We start from the raw sequence: 18,874 nt of genomic DNA on the forward strand, positions 1-18,874 counted from the left end.
CAGAGAAGTTACTCATCAGTGGAAGTGCCCCACTTGGGGGCCCAGCCTGATTCCAGCCTTTGGAAAAAGCGATGTGCTCAGCACCCCACGGGCAAACACACAGCTCCCTGGGGCGGGTGGACACATGGGCAGTGCAGGGCAGTGCCGGGGAGCAGTTTGGGCAGGCAGGGGCTGGGCAGGTTTCCTTCTTTATTTTTTTCATTTTCAAAGGGATAAACCTCCTGTGCCAGGACCTTGTGGCTAAAGCTGCCCCGTGAGCAGAACAGGAACGCTGCACCTGGGGGGTCTGGGGTGACAGTGGGGGAGGTACGTGGAGCTGCTGGGGATGGGATGCACCTGGGACAGGGGGGTGGAGTGATGCGTGTTACAACAGCCCCGAGGTCAGGAGCAGAGCAGCACTGACAGGGCACTGGATGGAACCAGAAGCAGCCTCGGACTTGGCCCAAGCCCTGAAGCAGCAGATGGAGGGAGGAAGGTGCTCCAGCCAAGCAGCTTGGAAAGGTTAGAAAAGAGGAAGGAGGTGGGAAAAGAGACTTTGAGTGCCGCGGGGGGGGCTCCTTGGGCAGGACGCGGATGCCGGTACCGGCGGGTAAGAGTTTGGGTCTTACCCCCGGGAAACTGCTCCCTTGTTGCTCCCGAGAGTCCTGGATCTGCGGGAGCTGATGAGGCAGTGCGGTGTCCCTGCAGACCTGGGGGGCCGTGACGCTCTGCGTGGTACCTGCCACGGGCCGGAGCCGCGGTGCCGCCGAGCGCGGGGGGGCTCGGAGGGACCCCCGGGAGGGACCCCCGGGAGGGACCCCCGGGAGGGACCCCAGGGAGGGACCCCCGGGACCCCCCCAGCGCGTCCGTGCGCCGGCCCGGCCGCCAGGTGGCGCTGTGCGGCCGCGGCGGGGGGACCGGGGGGGAACCGGGATCGGGGATCGGGGATGGAGCCCCGCGCGCCGGGAGCACCTCCCGGGATAGGGGATGGAGCCCGAGCCCCGCGCACCGGGAGCAACTCCCGGGATCGGGGATGGGGTTTCGTCCTCGGCGGGACAAGGGAACCCACCCCGGGGAGGGACTCCGGGGGACAGCCGCTTTCCGTCCCCTCCCGGGCATGCACGGTAGCTCTGCCTCGAGCACAGCCCCGGGCTGGAACGCTCTGAGCCAGCTCTACGTCGGCACCCGGGTCCCCGAAGTCTCCTCACGCTGCTCCTCCCTGCTGGCTCTGGGCCAATCGGGCTCTGGCCGTCAACTTTTGGCGAGTGTGGGAAGGGACTAACAGGGGTCAGGATTGGGAGTGACAGCCTTGGAGCACAGAGCTGGAGTTCAGCAGTAGAGTCAGGCTGGCTGGAGGAGCTGGGGGTCTGATGGAGCCCGGGGAGTGTCTCAGCAGCAGCACTGTCAGAGCCCCGGAGGTTGTGCCCACTCACTGTCTGCCTTCCCCAGTGCTAAATTTGCTCATGGGTTGAAAATCAAGCCTCTCTCCTGCCTCTCTCCTGAGGAAGCCCCGTGTGTGGTGATTCAGCCACACGCTGGCACCACCCGGACGGGCTCCAGGCTGGGTCAGGGAAGCACTGGGACATCGCTCAAGGTTGGGGCCTGGGCAAGCCCTGACTCAGCAGCAGCTCTGTTTACCTGGGCTGGTGCAACCCCTTCTTGGGAGGGTGACCTCTTTGCTGTCTAGTTTGAGCTTCTTTCATGTGAGGGTCCTTGGGAAGCAGTCCAGCCAGCGCTCAAGGTGAGCAGAGAGGCAAAAGGACAAGAGCAGGGCATAAAACCCTGTCTCTTGCTCTCTGCAGCCAAGCAACGTCCCTGGAGGATGATGAGGGGCCCAAGCCCCTTCTTTGCTCTGGCATCATCAGTCCCATTCCTTGGTGCTGAATACTCATGTCCTGCCCAGGGTCCATGGTGCTTCCCAGGGCTCAGCACGAGGCTCCTCAGCAGCCCATGGCCTGGGCTCCTCTTTCTGTTTCCTATCGGGGTCTGAGACCTGCAGAGCAGGTCAGTCCTGCCTTGTGGGCACAGCCTGGCTCTGTGCTCCACTTGGGACCCTTCCTCTGCTGCTCAGTTAATCCTGGCATCGACCACTCCATCTGACCCGTGGCTCTTCCTCAGCTTTCTTAGCTAATGGCTGCGTCTGCCTCCCATTGATCCTCAGCTGTAGAGCTCATTGATTAAGTACATTTCTTATTACACTTAATGGTATTTTACCCCTCTCTGTGCTTCCCTTGTGCCAGATGCTCACCCTGTGCCTGCTGGGAGGAGAATTCCTCTGCCCAGGGAAATGTCTCCCCTCTGTGCTGGCCCTGCTCTCCTCCCCCCCAGCCACCACACTGACTGCCCTTCCTCCTCTTCCCCTGCCTGCCTCTTCCTTCTGGCCCAAGGCAATCCCTTTGCCTGCTGTCTTCCTGTTCTTTGATCCCTGGTCCCTGCTCCCATGCAGGGCTGATTTGCTCCCATGCAAAGCAACGAGGCAGCTGCAGTTCCTGAAGTGGCACAGCCCTGCCAGGGTGAGAGGTGCTGGCCAGGGCACTGTGTTCTCCCCATACCAACACCTCCATGCTCACCACACGCTTCTCACTCTGTGCCTCACCTCCTTTCAACTCTCTCACATGCATCATTCAGAAGCCATAACATTATTGGGCATAAAATATTTACTTAACTGAGCTTTTTGCAAATATTCCCCTCCATTATTTTCCCTCCTTTTGGGAGCAGACACTGCTTCTCCTGTGCTCTCAAATGGCTTCTCTTAAATAATACAACAAGAACATATGAACACCCAGTAGCCTTTTCCTTTCTCCTGAAATACCGATAAATGTAACGGTGTCACCAATCCATTACAGCCACAGCAGGGCTGTGCTCGGGAACACCCAGCAGCACAGGCCCTGCCTGCGGAATTGCTGGGAGCAGGACAGGCAGGGAAGGTGCTTGGGGAGGGAGTAGAAATACAGGAGGAGATCTGACATGATGCAGAGCATTAATATTAATAAATGTTCCTTTCAGAAGGGACAGCTGAAGCTTTTCAGAGGCAGTGCAGGAACGAGCACTCCCAGTCTGATCCCTACTAAGATGCTGGGACAAATGCTCAAAACAAAATTCCTTCCAGCAGGGAAGTGGCTGGTTCTGGGGAGGCCAGCCTGGGGCACAGGGTGCCAAGGGATGTGTCCCATCTGAGTGGGACATGGGGTGCCAGGGACGTGTCTTGCTGCAGGCACCAGGATGGGCAGTCCTTGCCATCTCCTAAAGAACAGGATATGGAATTTTAGGAGCTTGAGAAAGCCAGGGAGGGAAGGTGTTCTTAGAAGTAGATGTGTGTAAGGGTTGGCTGATGAGCATGTTCTTGCCACATACGAAGGCACATTCCCAGCTGTTCCTGCCGTGGACTGGTGCTTGGGTTCTGGGGGACTCTTCTCACAGAGGGTGCCAGGCTGGGTCTGTGCCCTCTGTGAAATTCTCCACACTCATGGGAGCCACAGCACCAGTGTGAGTGGCTGGGGGGCAAAATGGCAGGTGAAGGTTTCCAAATCAAGTAACACCAATGAGAACACACAAAGCCATGACACCGACCTTTAATTTCATATTCCTACTCAGGAAAAGCGACCCCACGGTGCTGTGGGTAGTTCAGTGAAAATGCCACCTCTGAGCCTGTGTCAGTCAGATCAGGCAAATAGCTTGTTAGTCATTATTAGGGAGGAGACCAAAAGGAAGCGGGTGGCAGCATGTGCTGAAGTGCTCTGGGCTGTGCCACAGTGCCAGTGCTGCGTGGGTTTGGGGGCCCAGTCACAGACAGGAGGGAGTTGAACTAAGAAAGCAAAGAGAAGGATGACAGGGCTGAACAAAGGCACAAGTAGCTTTGTGTGAGTAGGACATAATAAACTGAGACTCTCTTGGTTAGAAGAGAGATAATAGAGATGATTGAGGATAGTGATCTTTAAATTCAGGAGTGGTTTAAAGCGGTAGGAAATGGATATTTACTAGTTCCCATAAATAGGTGGGATCAAGTGAAACAATCAGGGAACAGGTTTAAAACCTAAATAGAAGAGGGATGGTCTTTGTCACACGTGGAGCTGGGCACCCCCAGGCAATTCGGGGCCCTGCTGCAGTTAGAGCAGCTCACGGAGGATGGATGTATTAGCAGGGGTCAGGGAATGCCAGGCCTGGCACAGGGAGGGCTTGGGCAGAGTGGTGAGAGGAGCTCAGGCAGGTCCTGGGAGCCTGAGCTGGGACGCCTTCACCTGCTGCCAGCCTGGCCTCCCCTCCCATCCTGGGTGGAAGAGTGTACACGGGGGTTGAGTGTGGCTCCACAGATGGTGAGCAGGAGCTGGGGAGCTCTGACCTGCAGCGGGGCCAGGCTGACACAGCTCAGCACACGCAGCACTGCTGCTCTGTCATTCCCTCTCCCGTAGGAATCAGCTGTGAGCATCCCTGGCCCTGCCCGGGCTGGGCTGGCCGTGTTGTCGGCTCACCCCGCCTTGGGACGTGCCTCTGTGTCACCAAGCACCGTCTAAGCGTTTCCCTGTCACAGGCAAGCGAACGGCCCTTTCCCTGTAATGCCGGCAAATCCCCGCTCCTGCGGAGCCGTTAATTGATTTCCCTTCCCAGCGCTCCCGCCCGGGGCTGTGCCGACACCCGCCTGCCCGCGCCCTCCCTGCCCGCGCTGCCGTCAGCGCCCGCGACAGCCAGATCCTGAAATTATTGATAAACACTCATTGGGGCTGGAGCCTGGGAAATTGCCAGCAACCCCAGCGGGTTTCTCTCTTGCCAGCATCATTTTTCTTGATGACAGCATGTTCCGAACTTTGGCAGGGAGGGGGCAGGGCCTCCTGGTAACTTTTTTTTTGGTTTTATGCATCGGTAGTTTTAAAAGATCCCTGCAAAAAGGAGCGGAGAGGCTGGGGAGCCGGTGTCTGCGGTTATCTCTGCCCTCCAGCCTGGCCCCACAGAGCCCTGTGCTGGGCTGGATTGTGCTCGGAGCTCTGCCCTCGCAGGTCAGCCCTGCTCCTCCATCCCAGTCAGTGCCTCTGCAGGTTCAGGAATTCTTGATTCCAATGTCAAGGATCCCTGTTTCTTCCTGCAAATCCTCTGCTCCTGCAGAGTGTTACCCCGTGCCATGGCATCCACACAGGCAAGGACACTGGGCCATGGTCTGAGCAGGGAAAGGAGCCGGCGTTGGCACAGCGGTGGGATCAGGATATCCCTCTCCAGAGCCAGGACAGTCCTTGTCACCACGGAGCCTGGCTCTGCTCCTGCCCTCCCAGAGGGCAAAATTCACCTCTCACACCTCCTACAGCTGGCCTGATCCCAGCCAGGCTGTGGAATTCTGCCGGCCGGTGCTCCCTCCCCGCTCACACAGCACATACAAATGCACACGGAGCGTTGGGTCCATCACTGTGCCTCGTTCTGCAGCTCAGAGCATTTTTCTCTCCGCGAGCTCTGCTAATTAGTGGGAGGTTGTGGTTCAGGAACAGAGGGAAATGTCCTTCTGTGGTTCTGGCACTAGAAATAATTGAGCCATTTTTCACCTATGGCCAATCTAATTCTGTCCACATCTTGATTTTTCTCTTAATAGCTTGGGGATGCTGTTGGCAGCCGTGGGATTCACAGCCATGTCCAGAGCTTTTCAGTAATCACCCGGATTTTGTGTTCTCTTGCTGACTGGTCACTTGTTTCTTCTTAGTTTGTGCTTCAGCTCCTCCAGGGATGGGAAGGAGCTGTGTTTGCCTCTCCACCAGTATTCCCCACCCCCTTTCCTGGGGCAGCAGTGCAGGATGGAGCACCTGGTGTGGCTCCTCCGTGGGCATCCCTGGAACCATCACCAAGGTCTGGGCCATGTCCCCTTCCCATCCTGTCCCAGCTGCAGGCAGTGCTTCCAGCACCCTGGGCTCTCCGCACCCTTCCCTCAGCACACAGAGCATGTCCTGTGGTGGGTGAGGAAGGACAGCAGCTTCCTGAGCTCCCACAGTGTGGGAAGCAGCCCCAGTCCTGCTGCTTCCCCAGCTGGGCAGCCCCACCAGCAGTTGTTCACGGGGCTCCAGCCCATTGCCCCTGTGTGCAGGGCCAGCAGAGACCTGGGCATGGGCATCACTGGTGGCTCCACCGGAGGGGCTGATCCGGCTCAGTGCCCAATGGACACGTTCTGGCACCCCAAGACCAGCCAACCCCCCATGCCAGCTGTCATGGAAATTAGGAAGTGTGTCTGCTGAGCCCCCTCGGTGCAGGTTCCCAGTGGTCCACGCAGCAGAGTCGGGGCAGGAGCAGCTGTCAGGAGGTGGCCGGGGCTCTGGGGGTGCCACGGTGTGCCGTGTCAGCTGCCAGCCAGCCCGGGAAAGTGAAGATGTTCACAGCAAACTGAAAGGTGTGATTTATCAGTGCCGGTCCCCAGAGGCTCAGGGCCTGTCAGGCACCAAAAAATCCCATCCATCACAGCGGGGGGATGAGCTGCCTCTTTTTCTTTTGGTGGGCTTTTTTGCCATTTCGTTTCTCCCTGAGTGCTGGAGCTGTGAGGGGCAGTGCTGGGGCAGGGGAAGGGCAGCAGCCTGAGAGCCAGCCTTGGGCACGGGGCTGGGGCTTGTGAGCTGTGGGGAGGGATGATGCTGCTCACCTTCCCGTGCGTTATGGAAACCTCTCTCCTCTGCCACGTGTTTCAGGGGGCTGTGGCCTGTGCAAGGAGGTCTCCATCCTCTCAACCCAGAAGGGGCTCAGCCATCCCCACCAGCTTCCCCCTGTCCCTGCGTTTGTCTCCGTCTGTCTGTACACGTGTGTGTGCATCTGTGTGCAGATCTGATTGTTTGCTTCGTTCTAACATTTTCCTTTCCCAATGTTTATGGGCCATGGGATTGGAAGCGAAGCATTACTTAATTGCTGTCAGGCAAGAAGATGGGTTATAAAGTTGCCAAGGGAAAAAATAGCTCACTCTGGGGTAGATGCGGGGGAACAGGGCTGATGAGGAGAGGAGGGGGCGGAAGGCTGGGGGTGGGAAGAGATGAGGGGGGAGAAAGAACAAAATGGGAACGGCAGGCAGAGAAGGAGCTGGCATGGGAAGGCAGCTGCTGGGGCAGCAGGAGTGAGGCCAGTCAGGGATGTGCTGGACAAGGGTCAGCCTCCCTTGGGGTTTCTGCTGTGTCCCCAGGATGGTGGTGTTTGCCTCCTCATGCCACAAGTGGGGCTGCTGGAGCCCTTTACAGAGGGAAAAGTGGGAGAAGGAATCACTCCTTGTCCTCCCCATCGTGCCTGCCCTCTCCCCCCACTGCCGGAGCCTCCTGGCTGCCACCGCTCCAGTTCCAGGCTCTTTGCTTGCAGCCTTCTTCATCTGCATCTCTTTCTTGTTTCCTTCATTATCTCCCCAGTCTAACCCTGCACCATGTCATCCTCATTGCACGGCTCCTCCCTCTTCCCGGTCGCCACATTACTGCAGCAAGGACTCCCTTTCCCATCTTTTAGTCTCAGCGCCGCACATAAAAGCGCTCTGATGGCCATGGCGTGATAGCAAAGACAGAACTTAATTTCACAGCATTTTCATATAATACTCCATAAAACTGAACAAATTTGCTGGAGTCCAAATCCATCTCATTATGCAGAGTCATTGGAAGGGAGCTTTTCCGTTCGGGGCCTCAGCGCTCAGTGAGGGGATGGTACAGAAGAAGGGGAAAATAATTAATTAGGTGCTGCTCTGGATCTTTGATCCTGCCTCGCAAGGCACATTAAATAAACGCCTGGCTCATGAATAAACGCTGCACTAAGCCCCCTTGCCTGGCCCCACACAGAAAATTTTCAGTGAGGCTGAAGGTGTGTGTGGGGAGATCCTTGGCCTGAGTCTGTGCCCCGGGAGGAGGAGATGGAGCAGGGCAGGTAGGAGATAGATCATGGACTGCTCACCTGGGCAGGGGAGCAAGAAGCCTTGAGGAAACATAAGATGTGGCTTTATTCCCTGACATCCCCCAGTGTCCTGGTGTGGAAGGAGTGCTGGCTAGAGCTCCTGTGCCCCAATCAATGGTAGTGCTGCTGCCCGGGGCAGGACAGTGCAGGGCCAGGCAGGTGGATTAAAATTGCAGCAGCTAGGGGAGAGGAGAGAGCTTGCTTCACCTCATACTGTTAATTAATCTCAGAGCCAATGAGGATGCTCTCATCTGGTCTTTAGTTAATCCATAACCCAGAAATCCTCAAATTATGTCATTTGTTCAATACAGATGAAATTAATTACTCTGGGAAATAGGCAACAAGTTGCATTTCTGATGCACCTTATCGCATCATCAGATCTACAGAGCTCGGTGCAGCCGCAGTGGCAGCGGTGGGACCCCCTGCAGCCAACATGAGACACTGAGCAGCACCTGATACAAACCTGCCACAGCACTGGGTCTCACTGGGAGCCCTGGGCTGGCTCTTCCCGGGGGCCGGGGAGGCTCTGCAGGATCGCTGGTGGTGTGGAGCCTGGGCAGTGATGGAGATGCTGAGGAGCCTCCACCAAGGGCTTAATGCCCTGCCTCGGCCCCAGCTCAACCATGGAGAGCACTAAAGGTGATTCCCAAAGGTGTTAGAGCCACACACAGCCTGGGTGTGCTCTCTGCCCTTGCTGCTCTAATGTGCAAGTGGCTGGTGGTTCTGAGCATCCCATAGCACATCCCAGAAAGGCTTTAATGACAGGCTGTGGCCAGGAACAGGCTCTGGTGGAAGGATGAACCCCTGGGCTGGGCTGCCTGCACGGGGGTACCCCTCACCCCCTCTTCCTGCACAGCTGGGGGTCTGTAGGGAGCCCTGACCCCTTCCTGAAGGGAAAGCTTTACTGTGAGTGGTTAAGGCAGGTACCAGCTCACACATGGCTAACACAGCAAGAGCTGTTTTAACAAAAAATCCATAGTGGTTGTTTGCTAAAATGGCTGTAATGAATTGAAAAATATGACAAGCTGATCAAGGCAGCTACTGGGAGGCATCGGGACCCCCAGCCCAGCTCTGCAGCTCACCCGGGTCACCTGACACGGTGGAATCCTTTTGGAGATGAGAGAAAACGTAATTTCTCTCTGCCCTATCAATTTAAATAAATTACCTATTAGATTAGCTGCACTTAAAATAAAGCAAGAAATCAATCCCCCTGCCTGGGCTGCTGTCAAAGCCTGGTTTGTACCACAGAACCTGTAATTGCCAGAGGTCCCCGTGCACGGAGAGCGGCCGGAGGCGAGGGGCTGTGGGGGCTTGGGCTGTGCCTGGGGGGCACAGCAGCAGAGGTACCCCTGAGGTACCTCACAGGTCAGCTCCCACGGGCACCCCAGCTCGTGTGGGCAGCCCCGTGCCAGCCTGGCAGCAGTGCTGAGGTCAGGCTGGCTGCTGGGATCTCCCCACACGTCCCTGGGGGTTGTCACCTCGGAGCACTCAAAGCTCTGGAGCAGGGGTATGGTTTTATGTTGGATCCCACTGCTCCCACCACCCCCAGTTTGCTTTTCTGAGTGGGTGAGCAGAACCAGAGCCCTGCCCATCTGGTAGAGAGGGATGGAGGCAGGGATGGGGACAAGAGGCAGGAGAGATGGAAGCAGGAGGCAGGGATGCAGGCAGTGACAGATGCAGGAGGTAGGGATGTGGGCAGGGGCCCCTGTGGGGAGCTGGGCAGGGCAGGATCCCAAGAAGTGGCGCAGGATCCCTGGAAGGCAGGGCAGGATCCCTGGAAGGCAGGGCAGATATCAGGAGCAGCCTTTCAGACATGGCTGTTCCCTTTGTTTTTTTCCTGCTAAAACTGCCGCCTTGTGCAAAGCTGCTCGAGCTCCTCGGATAAATTAGCATCCAGGGGATTGTTTTCCTCTACATTTTGTGCAGTTGCATAAGAGGGAGGAACAGAGGAGCCCAAGGAGCAGATTGCTTTGTAGAAGCATGAAACAGCCACAGCCAGAGCTGCTGCCTCTGCTGCTGCCAGAGCTCACGCCTTCAGCTGGGTGAGGCTCTGGCGTGGGAGCTGGATGGAGTTGGGTTCTCTGGGTCAGCGTGAGCAGGACAGGGGAACCAGGGACTCTTCCCAGCATGGCTGATCATCTCCCAGCTGTTCCTGGGTCTCCCAGTTCGTGGGAAGGCCATGACCAGCAGCAGCAGTGCCTGCAGGCAGCCCAGCCCCATCCTCCCTGCCTGGAGCAGCCCCTGCCTGCTGCTGCTGGTCTCTCTCTCCTCCCCTGCTCAGAGGGGACTGAGAAGCCCCATTGCAGGGAGTCCCAAGGAAGCTGGTGTGGGAGCTGCAGGGGCTTCCCAGCAGGTGCCATTCCCAGCATGAGGAGGAGGAGGAGGAGGAGGAGGAAGAAGGTATCAGTATCCACTCAGCTGCCTCTCCCTGACCTGACCCCGTTGATTGTACCGATCCCAGTGTGAGGAGATGTGTGAAGCGATCAATGTACAATCAATATTCTTCAGCCCAGGCAGGGGATGAGGGTTCTGTTTAACCCTTCCCACCCTCCACTGTAGGTCCTGGCACTCCCCCCAGAGCTCGGTGGCTCTTGCTCAGGTCCCACTGGCTGGGCTGGGCTGGGCTGGGCTGTGTGTCCCACTGCTACCCACAGACAGACAGATGGCTCCTGAATTCCACTGCTCCCTGCTGAGCCTGGCCCACCCCATCCTGCCTGGCCTCTGCCTTTGGGTGACCTCCCAGGGGGATTTTCCTGTGCCTGGGCAGGGTGAGCGATGCCAATGTGCTCCTTGGGCAGCACTGCCGTGCCATGGCCTCCCAACCCTTCCCAGCCCTTCCCAGATGGGTCCAGTTCAGTGCAGGCTTGACACAACCTCCCTACACATCCCAGCATTATTGCTTCCCCTTCCTGTAAAACCCCAGAGAGGAACCAGGAGTGAGCAGGGGGGGAAGATGGAAAGAAAAGGTGGGGAGGGGGAAGACCCAAAGAGGCTGGAAAGGTGAAGACCCTTGGGGGGGGAGGGAAGAGGAGGGAAGGGGCTGCAGAGCTGCCGGGCAGTGCGGGGATGCTCGGGGAGAGCAGCCGGGGGGGCAGGAGCTGCAGAGCGCCAGGGGAGCGCTGCTGTAAGTGCTTTCATAACCCTCAGCCAGAGTGATTTTCTGAGGCATAAGTGATGGAGGTAAATAGGATTATCTCACAAAAGGGACCAGTGAAATAATAAACATCCTCATCCAGCAGGGCCTGGTGGATGCGTGGGGGTGCGGGGGCAGCTCCGAGCACAGTCGGGGCCGTGGGAGCGTCACCCGCAGAGCCCGTCCTGGAGGACGGGGCTGAACACGAGTCCTTGGCACGTGGGGAAGCTGCTTTTTGGGACCTGGCCCAACTATCCAGCTCCTTGTAAGTGCAGAGCTGTGGCCACACGTGCCAAAGTGGTGTGAGGGTGTATTTGCTGTGAGTTGGTGTCCTGCAGGAGGGCTCAGGGGGTGGGTGCTCAGCAGCCTGCAGGTACCTGGAGGTGCCACTGCCGAGGTACTGGGGCAGGGTGGGCACAGGGACCGAACCCGTGGTGCTCAGTGCAGTGCAGCAGCACGTGCCCAGGTGAGGTGTTTGCATCAGGATGGGACCATGTGCGGGGGGAGGGAGCAGGTCACCAGCCTGCATCCCTCAGGAGGAGGTTGGGACCCACCAGGCTGTGCTGTGCCCTGCCAGCTGGCACCAAGGGCTCTGGCTTTTCTTGCTGCATCCTCCTCCATCCCAGAGCCCTGCACAGCCCCTGTCAGCTGGGTCTGACAGAGCTCTGCACATCTCAGGGCAGCTGTGTGGGGAGGGGGAGCAGAGTGCTGGGAGACCCCTCCAACATGCAGGAGACAACAAAGTGGGTCTGACTGGGAGAAACGGAGCAATGGTAGGGTCCAAGGGGTTGCAGTGGCCACTGGCAGGGGACACACTGCTGCTGCCCAGTGGCTGCCTGCACTCCACAGGGATCTCCTCGGGATGCTGCAGTTCTGAAGGCACAAAAGTCCTCCCTGACTTTGTTAAGGTGACAGACTGAGTCTCCTCAGGCAGGGAGAGGCCCTTTATCTGCATTGACAGGCTGAGATCTGATGGGAAAGATGAAATAGCTCAGTCTCCTCCCCATCACTCACCTGAGACTCTGACAGAATTGCCACAATTAGGAAAATTCACCTCGAAGCTTCATCTGTAAAGGACCAAACCATGAAGAAACGTTTGGCCCAGAGGGAAGCAGAGGAGGAATTTCAGCTCCCTCTCATCTTTCATCATTTGCCTTCTCCAGCTCCTATCTTGGCAGCCCCAGTATTTTGCTTTGTCTCCTTCAGGTGACTAATCATTAGACTAATTAGTTGCTAATCAATGTTTAATTAAAATGTAGCTGTTAATTACTGGAGGTGGTACTGCAGGTTGACTATGAAGTGTTATGGAAACATTTTTAAGGGCAGTTCACAGGGAGCTGGCCCCCCTCCCTCGGCTCGGGGCTGTTCCAGGGTCCCTTCCCCTGGGAGGCTGCTCTGGGCTGGGACAGGAGCTGTAGGTGTAGCACACCCAGAGCCAGCTCCTCCACCTGGGACCAGCCCGTGGTGCAGGTGGCTCTGGAGCATCCCTGATGCTTCCTGTGCAGCAGCCAGGGGTGGAGGTGCCTGGGCAGCTCTGGGCAGGGGGATGTCACTGGCCTTAGATGGGATGCAGCCAAAGCATTATCCTGGTGCCCTGCTCAGGGCTGTGAGCCCCTCGCTGTGGGAGCTGTATGAATATTTGGGATGCTGGTGAGCATCTGGCCAAAATCCAAGGGCAGGAGTGTAGCTCCCACTCCTGTTCTCCCTGCTCAGCTTCTGTCTGTTCCTGTAAACCCCTCTGAGATCTGAGACCAGCAGAGATGGAGACAGAGACTTCATTACCTGCAAGAGCTGTGAGGTTCTTCGTGCCCAACCCATTGGAAAGAGCAGTTAAATATTCCATCAGCAGTGGTATGTAGGTCACCCAGGTGTGTGCTGCCTCCAGGTACTGGCTCATTTCAGCCCTTGGTGGGGAGTCTGTGTCTGCTCATTAACTCTGTGGCTGCTTATTCCTCCCTGTGTCCTTCGGAGCGGGGGCTGCCCATGGATCTGGGGGCTTTGTGCAAACCTGGGGGGTTCTGCAGGGCTGGGAGTACCACGTCTTGTTCAAGGGCTCTGAACCCCTCGTGGCTCCATAGAGTGAGCAGGGACCTCACCCTCCTGGGAGAGGGGGCAGGAACCCCCAGGGCTCCTGTGCACAAGAGCCGTGTCCCCATCTCATGTCCCCTCCTCGGGCCTGTGCTGACCTGGGTGCTGTACACTTGCCAATGCCACCATTTACATTCTCCCTCTTATATTCCTTATTTCACTTTACTTGTCATTTTATGGCTCATTTTAATTTCTTGAGAGCAGACCTGCAGGATAACAAGGTCTGGTGCTGCAGAGGGTCCTGCAGCAGACACAGTGTCTCCATCCAGCCAGAGACACTGGAGCACAGCTAATGTGCCTGTGTCTGGGTCAGGCAGTGCCGTGTCTGTCACCTGGGGAGGAGCAGAGAGGAATTGCTGAGGCAGAGAAGTTGGGTGGCTGAATGGGGCTGGTGCTCAGACTCATGGGAGAGCCAGCTCCCGATGTTTATGCTCAGTGTATCCCTTCTCCCTCCCCTGAAAAATAGGCCCCTCTTTGGGGCACCCCCAGGGCACCCCAGGGCACCCCCAGACAGCCTTTGCTGCAGGGCTCAGAGCAGCCCCAGAGCTCTGGACTGAGGCACTGGAGAGTCTCAGCCCTGGTCAGGGTGATGTTCCTGTCCCAGCTGTCCCTGTGCCCCCCTCCAGCCGCGGTCGGACTCGTGTCACTCCCCACCTTGAGTTACTGGCTCGGGTGCTGCAGGGCTGGGGGAGGCAAGGGTGTGGGTGCATCTTGCTTTGCTCGATGCCACTGGATATGGTTTTTTTGGGGAAAAAAATTATCTTTTTTCCCCCTGCTAGTTAGAGGAAGATGCTGACAGCGGCCCAGGGGTTGGGTGGTTCGGATGGTGACAATGCAAGGGACGAGCTATGTTTAGAAATAATTGCTTTGTCTCTCACAGAGGTATTAGTGCCTCCGTGCTGGCAGCTGGAATTAGCTGGAAGTTTTGGTGACACAAATACAGAAGCAAAATTATTGCTACTTATCATCACTTTCATGTGTGTGAGGGGAAGAAGACGTTATCAGGGCAGAGAGAGGGAAACAGGGAGCCAGAGGGGCTGGAGCTGGGGGTCTCCAGCACAAGGCTGGCATGTCCTTGAGGGAGCCCAGACTGGTGGCTCCTGCTCCACTGAAGAGATGTTGGTTCTGCCAGGGCTCTGTGCACAGTCACAGGGGACCCACAACACTGAGGCTGTGCAGTGGCACTTCCTGCAGCTGGTTTGGCCCAAGGGAAGGGGGATTGTGGGCAGTGGCTTGGATGGATGGGATCTGGGGCACGTGGGGTCCCCTGCCCTGAAGGAAGGCTTGGGGGTCCTGGAGAGACCTGGCCCCCATTGGCTGTTGTGGAGCTGGAGGAGCAGGAGGCCGGAACTTGGGGCCCATTGAGAAGTGATCTCTGGACTTCACTTAGCAGCAAGCAGAGTCTGACACTGGGGTTCTAGAAACTCGTGAAGAGCCAAGGGAAGGAGCTGTGTTGTAGGGAACAGAGTGATTCTGGACGAGCGTGGCTGAGCTGCATCAGGCAAACTGGCTGTGCTGAGGACATCACTCCTGTGTGTCCCACCCACTGCCCAGCAGAGACAGGAGCCCCCCCCGAGCCTCCCTTTGGGATGGGGGACCCCACACACATGGGTAGGAAGGTGGCTGATGGCATCCCACCTCCAGCCTGGCACCCTGCATCCCGCTTGGCATTCCACATCCTGTCTCCCCTCTGGCACCCTGCTGTTTTAGGGACACAGGCCAGAGAGGGCACAGAGGTGGCCACGAGCCCTTGGGACCAGGAGGGTCTCTGCAGCCAGGAGAAGCTGAGTAGCCATGAGCATGGAGCGTGGGAAAACTCAGCGGTGGGATCCTCCTGCAATGCAGAAGGTGCTCAGGGCTGATCTGCGTGAGCAGCACCACAGGGATGCACAGCCAAGGTGAAGGTTCCCTGTGGCAAAGTTCTCCTTTCCCTGGATCCTGGTGTGGCCAATTCAGGCTCCTCTTCGGATGGAAGAGCAAACTGGGGGGGTTTCAGAAGTGGCACCTTTTTGGGACTAGCTGACAGTGTAAGGTCACAAGCTGAAGGCCCCGCGGGATGCGGGTGCTCAGCAGAGCAGCGGCAGCTCTGTGTGGAAGCAGTGGTGGATGGTAACGGGAGGATCCTCCCGCAGAGGAGACGACAGAGCCCCTTGGGAGGCTGCTCTCCGTGGATCGCGGAGCTGCTGCTCCGTCGGGAGCCCCCGAGGGTGTGGCCGCGGCTCCGCTGACGCTCCTCTCCCGCTGTTTGTTTCTCCCTGGCTCCGGCAGCGCGGTTCCCACCGGCAGCGTCCTCCCCCGTCCCTGCCTGTCCCTCGGTGGCTGGGCTGCCTCCGAAAAGTAAAGTTGAATGTTAGGAAGGAACAGATCTCTGATGAAACAAGGCCATTCATGCTTTCAGATATTAAATTCCATGCAGAATATTAAATAATTTCCTCTTCAATGATCCCGGTAAATTTAATTAGCTCTTGTTCCCCCGATAGAGTTGTCGCTGCCATCCTGACGTGCAGATACAGGAGGGAGTGAAGGGGAATGCCTCTCCAGTTCTCAGCATCACCTCCCTGCTCCAAGCTAAGGCTCCTCCAGAGTCAGATCCCAGCTCCAGCTGCCGCGGTGGGCAGGAAGGAGCTGGGTGTGGAAACCCTTTCCTCTCAGGTCCAGCTCCCAGTGTTTGCCTCTGGGATGATTTTGAAGGCAGGTTTAGGAGGTGGGCTCAGATCAGCTGTGCTCAGGAGATGCCACGAGCTGCTCTGCCCAAAGGGAGAAGGGGCTGGAGAGGAACCTGGGGAAGATCAGCAGCATTTTGGGTGATTGTCCAGGGCCTTTTCTGTGGCTGCTTGAGAGCCAGGTCCAAGAGGAAGGATGGGAATTACACAAGTGTTTGACTTTCAGCTGGTGGTGATTTTGGTGTTGCTGGTGATTTTTTTTTTTGTGATTTGTGGTTTGTTTTTTAAAGTTTTAGAATATCAGAGCAAAGAGGGGAAAAAAAAATTCTCTTTGCGATGGAAGCGACTAATAGTGGGTTATAAATGAGTCCCTGGCACGGTTCATTAACTGCCATGACATATTGAGGGCTGGGAGCAGTGTGATACCAGCAAATCAATTCTGAATTTCATCTGAGAAAGAATATGGGTAGGTTGGATCATGCAACATGTTACCAAACATTCCTTCTCAGCCGGAATGGAGCTGCTCCTCTCTCCCAGTCCCGCTCCTGCTGGGCTGCGGCGCAGAACACGAAATAAATAAATAACCAAGCACCTCATTTACCAATGATTAATTTGCATAATTAGTGCTGTGTCAAATCACTTCACCGAGGTGCAAGGCACGCTCTGCTAAGGTGTTTGCATGGACATCTTCCCAGGTTTCCCCAAGCTCACCTTATTTCACATTTAACAGACTCCTAAGGATGTCACATTTGTGTTGATGGGATTTCATGGAGTTAAAAGGAATGTGAGAGCTGGGGGGGGCTGCAGGGCCAAACCCCTGCCAGCCTTTCCATGCCCCATTCTGGTGCTGGAGAAATGCCCTTCCCTGGAAATATGTGTGGCAGTGGGTGGCTGTAGTCCCAGAGCCAGGGATGAGCTCAGCCCGAGCTCTGCTGTGGGCACAGACCTGCCAGCTCAGGCCAATGCCAACTCCTTGGAAAGGGGCAGCAAGGTGATGGCTGAATCCTGGCTGTTCCATATCCACTTGCTGCTCACCGTGACTGCTGCAGGGATGCTTTGGGAAGGGGCTCAGGGTGGGCAGCCAGGGATGGGGGCAGAGGCAGCGATGGGGCCCGAGCTGGTGCCCAGGGGTGAGAAGCCCGTGTCCAAGTGCTCGGCAGCACTCGCTGCCACGGGTCCCTCGCTTTTCCCAAGGCTTTGCCTCTTTGCAGGGTGATTTCTGTCACCGAGTGCTGCTGATGCTGCAGTGCCCATCACTTGGCATTGGGGCAATCCCAGTAGTGGGGCTGGTGGTGCTTCCCCCATCTACCTCCTGCTCTGGGCAGGGACCCGAGGTTCAAGCACAGGGGTGGCTTCAGGCTCGTTCCTGCCACTGGAGCAGGGGAAGTGCCTGCAGGTGAAGTGTCCATCGACTCCGTAAATCCATGGAATGCTCTAAAGCCGTAAATCCATGGAATGCTCTAAAGCACGCAGCGCTGCAGGCAGCCCCGGTGACATCCCTGCTCCTGCTCCCTGTAATGGATATCAGATTGTTCTCCCAATCTTGGCATTGTTTCAGTAATTGACTGATGCAGCACAATGTTCACTGATTTAATAAGTTTGTTAGTGTAATAGGGGCTCAGGATTTTGCTGTTAATGTGCAATGACAATTGCATTGTAGATTTGCTCATTATGTTGCATAACTTAGCTATGAAATCTATCGGAAATTATATTTAAAAAAGCATTATTGCAGAGCTCATGAGCATGGCTCTCCCTGCTCCCCCCGTGGTGCTTTGCAGGCTGAGTGTGTCCATTCAGCTCCTCGCTGGGATTGCACATTCCGCTTTGGGTTTTTTGGGTCAGGGTATCTGATACTTCCCGAAAAAACAACCCTGGGTCCTGCCATGTCATCCCACTATCTCCATTGCAGCCAAGGGTGGTGCAGGTACCCGGTGTTCTGGCAGCTCTCTGGGGAAAGCTCCAGCTGGCACCGTGCCCCCAGGCCCTCCGCCTGCACCGGTGGAACAGGCACGGGCACCTGCACTGGCAGGTGAAGCTCCTGGCAGGGCCAGGCTTGAGCTGTTGGGGCTGTGTCAGGGATGAACAGGCTGCAAATGTCCCCTTTTCAGGCAGAGTCATGAAGAGGGGCTGCACATGCTTTGGGCACTTCACAGTTGAGGGTCTCTGAGAACTGTGGGGGATGATGTGGGGGGGCTGTCACCTCCTCGTCTCCCTGGTACTGAGTGGCCTCTGTTGCCTCATGGAGATTCCAAGACTGGCTGCTTGGCACTGCCCTGACAGGGACACGATGCTCAGCCCCGGGGAATGAGGGGATCCCCAGTGCTGGGGCTGTGCTGTTCCACGTTCCAGCAGCTGCTTTTAGGAAAAACCCCAGATGGAGCCACAGCAGGTCTTGTCATCTCTGTAGTCCAGCCATGGTTCTGAGGAGGAAAACCTCTTCTTCCTTAAATATAAAAACAGACCAGCAGCAGTAATTTAAACAACTCCGACTGCCTCCAAACAAAGGCCCTGATGGCAAATAGGCTGTGAAATCAGCTAAGCAAAAAGTAAAAACATATTTTTCCCAGAGTAATACTTGTTCTCCTGGTTCACAAACAGCCTTGTGCTGTTTCCAACGGCTGCTCTTCCCTCTGCTGCTGCTCTCGCACGTCCTCGGCCATGATCCCCCACCTGCTCCCTCCTCCTCCTCTGCCACGCCGGGTTCCCAGGCTTGCCCTCCTGGAGGCCCCCAGGCAGGTTCCCCTGGTGGGTTCCTCTCTGGGTGGTTTCCTGCTCAGGAGCCCCGGAAGGGATGCCTGGGCTCAGGCCCTCTCCAGCAGGTTGCCTAGCAATGCCAGCATCGCACAATCCCGGTGCCACATCGCCGCCTCTGCGCTGCTCACACGCACACCTCCCTCTCACACGGCTGCACCTCCGGACTGGGGACCAGTTTGCGTTTCTAGGAATGGATGTCAGCCAGGACCCGGCTTGGAGGCTCGAGGAAGATTTTGCAGAGCTGAGCTCTCCTGCATTCCCGGTTCCTCGTTCTCCAAATCTGCTGCCTAAAGCATCTTCAGCCCCAGTGAGGCGTGAGGAAGCGGCACAGCGGGGCAGAGCTGGGAGTGGGCCTGGCTGAGCACTGCCTTTGTCGGGA

At 56.9% G+C, this 18,874-nt stretch overlaps 1 protein-coding gene across 1 annotated transcript in view; it reads left to right on the forward strand.

Annotated features, from left to right (window-relative positions):
- Window positions 1-18,874, forward strand: part of RBFOX3 (RNA binding fox-1 homolog 3) — a 142,004-nt gene that overhangs the window by 11,215 nt on the left and 111,915 nt on the right. The window lies entirely within an intron of this gene.

Source organism: Chiroxiphia lanceolata, chromosome 19, assembly GCF_009829145.1.
Source record: "Chiroxiphia lanceolata isolate bChiLan1 chromosome 19, bChiLan1.pri, whole genome shotgun sequence".
Classification (NCBI taxonomy): domain Eukaryota; kingdom Metazoa; phylum Chordata; class Aves; order Passeriformes; family Pipridae; genus Chiroxiphia; species Chiroxiphia lanceolata.